Here is a 10007-nt window from a genome sequence, read left to right on the forward strand (position 1 = left end):
GGAATTTTATTGTCTCCTCGAGGTTTCAAAAGGAGACCTGCCCTGCTGACACTTTAATTTTCACCCATGAGGCCCTTTTTAGATGTCTGACCCCCAGAACTGAAAGATAATAAATTTATTCTTGTTTTAAGCCAACAATTTTGTGGTAATTTTTTATATCAGCAATAGAAAACCAGTATCCTATTTTACTGGCTTGTTTTGAGAACTGGATGAAATAATGTAAAGCCCAGTATTTCAAACATGGACACTGGAGTTAGATAGATGTTTTTTGAGCAATTATATTTTAAAATATTAACTCTTTCCTTGATCGAGTTACTTAACCTCACTTAATTTCTTCACCTGTATGTAGGGAGGTAATACCTGGAAATATTAAATTTTTTGTGAATTTCTTCTTTCTACTTCCTTATACTTGATAATTTCCCTAGTTAGCCAGTTATAGACATTGTGTCTAGAATTAGGAATGTATTTGAAAATGAAAGGATCTTGATTATCAAAAGCAAAGGGTTGAAAGAAGCTAGGAGGAGAATTTTTGCCACAATAGTAAAGTTGAAAGGTCAATAGAGTTAGAGCAAGACAGCACTGCCTTCACTCCTGAAGAGTCTAGAAGAGTATAGAAGAGGGCCACCAGGATTGTGGGGAGGGAAAGGGAAGGTAGGAATGTGGGGGAAAGAATGAGGTGAAAAGAGCAGAGTCTCTGACCCCCAACATTTATCATCTCCAGTAGGCCACCCTACCCCATTCCACTCAGGTCAGCATTGCAGAGAAAATGAGTTGGCTCTTTCGGATTCTGTGCTGATAAAAGCCTTCCATTGAAAGAAAATCACTCTTGATGGTCCAGCAAAAGATACTTTCCTTGACTGCAGTCTTTGCAGAAACTTATATGAAATAAACTGTTGACAATCCTTCTCCCCCACAACCAATTTCACTCAAGCATCATGTTATCTCCAGAGTGAGCAATCTCTGACATCTGGAAAAACACAGGCTGATGCTCAAAGGAAAATCCTTGCTCTTGTTTTGAGATTGAACAGTAATGATATGGCACCTGCTTACAGCCCGTGCCCCCTTCACCATGTAAATGGGAATTTGATAATCCAAATACCATAGGATTGTTGTAAGGGTTAAATGAGATCATACCTTTCAAGTTCTTTTCTAAAGTTCTGGCACTAACAACAATAACAACAAAACCAACCTTCAGTGAATGGTGGTTCTATGACATTCAAAAGAGTTACGTTTCTTTTCTTCTTTTTTTTTTTTTTTGCCTATAAAAACATGAAGTATAAAAGGTAACAGGTTCAAAAGGGTATAGAGTTAAAAGGTCTCCCTTCCTCCCCTGCTCCCAGCAGAGCAATCACCCTTCCAGGAGGCATCCACTTTCATAGATTCCAGTATCTTTTCAAAGTATTCTATAGATTTATAAGTATTTATTATTGTTTTCTCATAAATGACAGCATGTATACTGTTTTCTTCCCTGCCTCTTTTGACTTAACACATGTTAGAATGTTTTCCATACTGGTACCTATAATCCTGGTTAACTATTATTAGGAAAGTGATTTGTAAACTGTACAGTATTTATGGTATTAATTTTCACTAAGCCAATAGTATTTATCTGGGAACTAATTTGGTTTTAAATGGTCCAAAATTTCATTAATGTTGATTATGAGTCCAAAGTCACATTAAAATAGTTTGTATATCTTAGGTCTGATAGTTTGTATATTTTAGGAGGAAACACTTCATGTGGGTTTTTTTTTTTTTGTTTGTTTGTTTTTTAATATTTTACATCTTTTTTTAAATCTTACATTTGGTGTATTTACCCCCAACACATACTATTTTTCAAAATATATTTTTGCTACAGATATTGTGAACTTTCAGAACAATCATACAGATGTGTAGATTTCCCATACAACTCCTTACCCTGGTGGAACATTTGTTACTGATTATGAGACAATATCATCAGATTGTTCCCATCAATCAAGGTCCATACCATACATTTGGCACACTTTTTCCATACACCTCCATTATCAACACAGTACAGCTTTGGCTTTGATGCAAGAATATTATAGTATTGCTGTTAACTACAGTCTATAGGTCACACCAATTGTAGTTTTCCTATGCTTCTCCATGTTTCCATCACCCTGCAATAGTGATGTACATCTGCTCTAGCTCACAGAAGGACTCTCTTGCATTTGTACCCTTAACCACAATTCTCCTCTGCCTCTGGGTTCATTGTGTTACTCAGTCCCTAGATAATTCTTTAGATTTCTTTCCACTGACATGTACTCCCCCAGACTACCTTTTGCAGCCACAATCCCATTTATTTTTTTTGTCTTTATTCATTTTTTTAATATAATATTAAAAAAATATGAGGTCCTCATACACTACCCCACCCCCCTCACCCCACTACTTCCCCCATAGCAACACTCCCCTCCATCATCATGACACATCCACTGCACTTGGCGAATACATCTCTGAGCATCGCCACACCTCAATGTCAATGGTCCACACCACAGTCCACACTCTCCCATGTTCCATCCAGTGGGCCATGGGAGGACCCACAATGTCTGGTAACTGTCCCCACAGCACCACCCAGGACAACTCCAAGTTCCAAAAACGCCTCCACATCTCATCTCCTCCTCCCATTCCCCACCCCCAGCAGCCACCATAGCCACTTTCTCCACACCAATGCCACAATTTCTTCAATTATTAATCACAATAGTTCATGAATAGAGTATCAGTAAGTCCACTCTAATCCATGTTCTATTCCGCCGTCCTGTGGACCTTGGATTGGTTGTGTCCATTCCACATCTATGTCAAGAGGGGGCTTAGATTCCACATGGATGCTGGATATAATCCTCCTGCTTTCAGATGTAGGCACTCTTGGCTCCATGGTGTGGTGGTTGACCTTCTTCAACTCCATGTTAGCTGAGTGGGGTAAGTCCAATAAGCCAGAGTGTAGGAGCTGAAGACTGTTGAGGCTCAGGGCCTGGCTATCATATGGTCAGTTCAGATATTCAGATCCCCTGGGTATATATTAAACCCCAGCACCAACTACAATTCTGGTAAAAGTAACAGGAGAGCCTTGTGAAAAAAGATCACATCTGAGTCCAGCTCCATAACACAGAAACACAAACTCCAAAGAAGGGCCAACTGACATGGCACTGAACTCCATCTGCCATGACCATAGAACCTGTGGGTCTCTGTAGCCCTCAGAAGAACCAATACCTGGGGTTGTATCTACTTTATCCGTCTCTGGGACTCTGCTGAGGTGTGCATAAGGGCAACCCCTCTGATAACCTCCCAGCTCTTTTTGGAGACTCATAGCCATATAAACTCATTTGTCCTTTCCATTTCCCCCTTGATTCAGGTCAAAAAGCATTTTTAACTCCTGGTATTATATGTAGACTGAGATATTCTGCTGGTCTAAGTTGACCCTTTTATTCAAGGTCATTTTCTAGTTACATCATCAGCTGGTACTTGGTAGTGATCTCTTGGTGCCAGGGAGGCTCATCCCCGGGAGTCATGTACCTCGCTGGGGGGAAGGCAATGAATTTACATGTTGAGTTTGGCTTTGAGACTGGCCACATTTACATCTATGTGTAGCTATGCACTAAAACAACAGCATCTACCTCCTTACAGAAGTCCCACGAGGCGGCCGGTTCTGTGGGTCCCGGAGGCTGCCTGTGGGCGGCTGCTTGAGCAGAGCAGCCCCGAGTGCGAGCGCCAGGCGGGGGAGGCCAGAGCGGGGCAGGCGCGGCCCCGGGGGCCGGGCAAGGCGCGGGGGCCTTGGGGCTCCACGGGGACAGGGGGGTCTCCATGTCAGCGGGTCCTCAGAGGCCACAGTCCACCGAGACCCCAAGGGCGGGCTGCGCAGCTGCGGGTCCGCACGTCCCGGCGCGGTTCCAGGGGGCCCCCTGGTGGGCGGACGCTGGGGCCCCCCACCGCCTGGCAGGAGGAGGCTGCTCCGCGCTGGGGCCCAGGCGGCTGCAGGGGTGGGAGCTGAGCCCTCATGTGGTTTTGACCTGTCTCTCTAGGTTGGCTGTTTTTAGACTCAGAACTATCCTCCTCATTGTAGAATTGGCAGCAAGCAAAGGAGACAAAGGCTGTTAGATGCATACACTTGTGATAATTGCCACACTTCAAATTATTTACATAGGACCATGTTCGTTCAAATAGACTCTTTAATTGCCAAGCAATGAATATAGACTAGAGAACCCATTTTAATTTATGATCATAGATGTATGATAACCTAAGGTTTGTGTTTATAAATACACATTTCTTCCACAGTAAGCAGGATGAGCAGTCAAGTAGGAAGTCTAACCAGCTGCCACAAATGTGAACCCTTAGGGCCTGATCACAGAAGCTGGATGGACTTGCCCATCCTGTGTAAGTCCAACTCTTACTTGGCTTCCTATACTGAAGTCACTATCTTTTGGGCTGACATCCAAATTTGGCATCGTTTATTTACATGAACAGGTGCTCCCATAAAATGAGCCACATAAAAAGCAAATGCTATGGCAGAGCTCAATGATTTTTCACTTGATGTTTGTGTAGAGGGTACGTTTGGAGACAACCAGGGTTTTTTTCTGCAGGCTAAAGAAGCTAAAGAGAGAGAATATACAGATAGATATTTTCCAGTGCAGAATAGCTTAAATGTCTAGAAGATTTTATTCTAAATAGCTTCTTTAAGAACACACTTCTGAAGTCTTTCTGGATTGCAAATCTTCAAAGGGTTAGAGCACTTTAAAAATTTTGTTAGAAATCTCTCACGAATTTCTGAGGACTAAATGACCCGAGGAACCATTCAATCAGAATAAACACTCATCTTTCAAGACATATCCTGTTTGTTTTGTTACATCAACTCAAAAGTCCAATTCTCATCAAACCCAACAAAAGAGGGCCATGCAATATTTTAGGGGCAAGGGACACTTAAAAAAATAAGTGAAACATTCTTATATCATAACTTTCTGTCAGTTATCAAAAAATTGAATTATCATGATCTCTTAGGAAGGGAAAAATAAAAATAACAGAAAGAACTGTTAAATCCTTTGGAAATAAATTTCCAAATTTTAATATTTTAGTATTTAAATATGTATATTTTTTAGATTAAATAAAAAAATAAAACAAATGTAAAAAATCAGAAAATCCTTAATATGTCTCTACTTATGTCATTCACATAAATAAAATGTAATTGTGTGCAGTGACTGTATGTCATCAATTCAGCATCATTTTGATTTTTACACATGAGTTCTGAGGGTTTTTTAAAAATGTATATTCTTTCTTTTAGCTGCATGATGTACCATGTGGTTGAGGTGATGCTGTCTTCGAAATTTTTAATATAAATTTAATAAATAGAGTTAACCCCTCCCCTCATAATTGTTCAACAACAATTAGGATAAGTTAGATACTCCAATATTTTCATTTCCTGACACTGTTACACATCCTTTACAATTCATCTTTTCTCCTGAAGGGCTTTTAGTTAAATCTCTCAGAACTGACCTATTCTTATATAAAATAAACAAAGAAAAGCCTTAAGTTGTCATATTTTTCATAATTATATGTTAAAGTACAATAGAAAAATTTATGATTGATAATTGTTTGTACAGTATCAAATATCTTATGGTTTAGAATGAGGGAAAATTAATGAACCCCCAGTGGTATGTGGCCACAAAATGGAGCCACTTTTTCAGTTGCCTGGTTGCAGTATCTAGGTTATAAAGTTATATCCACTCTCTTGCTAAATAATCTTTACCTATAAGGACAAAATATTTTATCCTTCATATTATTCCATTCATAAAAATTTGATTATGAGGAGAAAGCTATGGTGAAAAAGGTGAGATGTAGTTTGAGATCTGCTTTCTGAAGATGAAAACAGACGCCTCTTTAAAGATTTACTCCTGATAGTAGTTTGTTCTCGTTCTGTCTTTGAATATTTCCTGAAATTCAATATCACTTTTGATTTGGGAGAGAACTGCCATGTCTGATGTTTCTGTTCATGTTTCTGAGCAAGAAGCCCAATTAGTGTTCTCATTACCTTGTCATATAGTTGATAGGAAGAGATCATCAGGAAGAAAGGACAAAGATATATTTAGAGAGCATCTTCTCATCATAGTCCCTTTTATATGGATTAAAATAGCAATGAGATTGCTTTACATTGGAGATCTGTCTCAGGTCCATTATGGTCTTAATACGTTTTATAGTTTTTATTTCTAACTACATTTGCTTTTTTTACAACTCTGCAATACTTCTTTGGGCACATGAAAATGATTAAAATTCTCATGATTAATATGAACAAAACAAAAGAGAACATCTTCAAAATTAAAATTCAGAGAGAAATTGAATCCCATAACAAAGCATTAATTTATATTCAGAGTATGCTAATAATCTTCAGTCTTTTCACATAAAATCTAAGAATTCAATCAGTAAAATTATCTTAACAACAAAACCCAAAAATGAAAAGGTAAAATAGATTTTTCCAAGATAACTACTTGCTGTTATTGATCAAAGCTTGATCAAAGTTTATATACTATTGACAAGTTGCAGATGAGATTTTATTGAAATTATCATGTTAATGTATCATTAGCAAGTGCTTTGGTAAGGTTTTCTGTTAGATGACATTCTTGGTTGTAACATGAGCAAATGCAGTGACTGTGGCTGTTCCTTTCTCTGTTGTGAAAATCATTCTCCAAAGAATGAGCAGCTTTAGGCAAAGAGGTGATTCGCATCTTTATTTGCCAGACAAATGCAACTCATTTGCTACCATGACATGCACTAGTACTTCCTATCTTGCTGTTTACTTAAAGCCAACTTTATTACTGTCCATATTCAATACTATTTGTTTCAGGTTTGGGGTTTTAAGATTCCATTTCAGATATAAATTTGTCAAAATCATAATGATGCCAAAAATATTGCTTTTAATAGTTGTTTTTGTAATGGATATAAAAACTATATGTAAAAAAAAGACACTGATTAACTGTCCTTTTTTAAAACCCCTTCTGAATGTAGGGGGTCAGTGTTGAGCACATTAGTGAGGCTAAGGGCCCAAACCAGAGTTGTAGGAATATTCAGGATGGTTGAGGCCAGAATGAGAAGATCTTTCATTTGCTGTGAGGTACCCTACAAAACACAAAGCACCTTTCCCTTTCTGTGCCCTGGTCTAGGAAGTTTATAGTCAGAGACTTGAATGAATTCTGAAAGGTTGATTTCCTGGTGATTACCAAACAGACACATGTGTGGTATATGACTTCATGATAGAGGCTGGAGATAAAAATTCTTTCTTTCAAAGGTCTCTTACTGTTAGTAAGACTTTTAGAGTGCTGGTTTATGGCTGAGGACAAAAAATAATCTTTAAACAATGAGCCGAGACTGATTAATTGGTGATATTAACCAGTTCTGGCCTAGGGAAAGGAATGTAGCTGGAGCCAGTCTAGTTAATGTTTCCTAAAGAGGGTATATGGTTTGTGGTAGTTTGAGACTTTTAAGGACCCCAGAAAAATCATGTTCTTAGAGCAAATCCATTTCTATGGGTGTGAACCTACTGTAGGTGGGACCATTTGATTAGATCAATTCAGTAAGGCATGGCCCAGGGTAGGTCTTGATCCTCTTACTGGAGTCATTTATAAATAGGATGATTAAGGACAGAGAGAGAGAGTTAGAGGAAGCCAGAAGCTGAAGCAAGGAAATCTGGAAGAGAAGGGAGATCAGCCGATGCCTCCATCTGACTTGCCATATGACAGGTGAGTCCAGGCTAACTGGTAGCCAGTCTTCAGCATGAAAAGCATTGCCTAATGAAACCTTGAATTGAACATATTTATGACCTCAAAGCTGTAAACTTAGAAGTTAATAAATCTCCATTGTAGAAGCCAACCCATTTCCAGTGCCTTGCAATCTGGGGCAACCTAGCCAACTAAAACTTGTCTTTTAATATTTTTAGGACAAGCTATATGGTGGCTATATGACTGCATCATACTACTGGCAAAAATAATCAAAATAGAGATGTAATAAGAGAGTATGTCTCTTCATACTTTTTTCTTTTTACTCTGTCTTCTAGGGGGAAAAGAATTTGAATGTTATGGTTTTATTTTTTTAATAAAAAAATTTAGATTACATAAATGTTACATTGAAAATATAGAGGATTCCCATAAACCCCCCTCCCACACTTTTCCCCAATAACAACATCTTTCATTAGTGTGGTACATTTGTTACAATTGATGAACATATATTGATTGCTACTAACCATGGTCTATAGTTTAGATTATGGTTTCATATTTTTGCCCTGCACCATTCTGTAGGTTTTGATAAAATGTATAATGGTCTGTATCTGTCAATGCAATGATATGCAGAACAATTCCAATGTCCCCAAAATGCCCTGTGTTATACCTTTTCTTCCCTCTTTCTCCCCTCAGGATCTTTGGTAAGGTTATAGTTTTTTGATCTACTTTACAAACTTCCTAAATACTATTACAGATTAATCTTCATTGAATGCAATTCTGTTTATGGCAATCTCTTGCAACAACAACTTTCTGTTACCTGTACGACTGAGTCTAAACTCCTAGGTTTGAGCTCCACATTTTGAGCTTCTGGTTCAAAATTAATTTTCCTGTCTTCTCTCACTATTTACTGAAACATAGTTTCAACCTTGACATGTCCTATGCTCTAATAAAACTTATGTTTTCCTATATTTATACTTTTTCACCCCATTATTTTGTTTTTCTCATTCCTTCTCTTAGAATGCCCTTTCCTGATGTTGCCTCTGCTAGCATGAACCTCCTTTTCCTTATCAACATGATCCCTAGACTCTTGATATATATTAAAATTTTAGGAGGCACCTAAGATTATTTGACAAACATAATCTTAAGAGGCAGGTAACAGGGCATCTTCAATCTCTTTGAATCCTGCAAACATTTTACTCATTTTACTGAGATTTCCAAATTTGATTTCTTGCCAATGAAGCAACTACACCCCATAGACTTTGCAATGGAGGTGAGGGTAGTTAGGGTGGAGTGGGACATTACTACGACAGATAGGATTAATAAGAAGCTCTCACTCTTTGCAATAGAAAAGCAGCCCCCATAGCACATATAACTATTTAAATTTAAAAAAATTAACAGAAGAAAAAGTTCAGTTTCTAGTCACACTAACCACATTGCAAGTGCTCAATAGCCACATGTGACTAGTGGCTACTGTATTGAGCAATATATATATTTCCATCATCGTAGAAAGTCCTAATGGACAGCACTGTTCCAGAGAATCCCTGCCATTTGCCACTTTGGGCCTGTAGGAAAGATTTCTGAGACATTCTTGTTCAGAAGCCTTGTTCCCTCTGGTTATCCAAGTAAGATACAAGCAGAATCTTCAGATACAAGAAATATATTAAGTTATGTAAGAGTTTATTAATAGTGAAATAAATAAGCTTTCCTTTTCCAAAGGAAACAGTAACTAGCCCCACAAAATTTCCTTTCACATGAACAAGGGTATTCTAAATATAGAAGTGGGAAATAAAATGAATCAAGAAAAACAATTGTCTTAGTTACCTAGGGTTCATAACAAACTACCACAGACTGGGTGGCATAAAACAACGAAAATGTATTGTCTTGCAGTTCTGGGGGCTAAAAGTCTTAAACAAAGTTGTCAGCAGGACCATGCTCCAGTTGATACCTGTAGGTATGGATCCATCTGTGATCATTCATTTTATGTGTCAACTTAGTTGGTTCATAGTATCTAGCTGTTTGATGAAATACTGTTGAAGTTGTTGCTATGGAGGTAGTTCATAGATGTGATTAATACCTATGACCAGGGAAGTGGACTTGGCCCAGTGGTTAGGGCAACCGTTTACCACATGGGAGGTCTGCGGTTCAAACCCCGGACCTCCTGACCCGTGTGGAGCTGGCCCATGTGCAGCGCTGATGCGCTCAAGGAATGCCGTGCCATGCAGGGGTGTCCCCTGTGTAGGGGAGCCCCATGCGCAAGGAGTGTGCCCTGTAAGGAGAGCGCCCAGCATGAAAGAAAGTGCA

This window comes from Dasypus novemcinctus, chromosome 3, assembly GCF_030445035.2.
Source record: "Dasypus novemcinctus isolate mDasNov1 chromosome 3, mDasNov1.1.hap2, whole genome shotgun sequence".
NCBI classification, from domain to species: domain Eukaryota; kingdom Metazoa; phylum Chordata; class Mammalia; order Cingulata; family Dasypodidae; genus Dasypus; species Dasypus novemcinctus.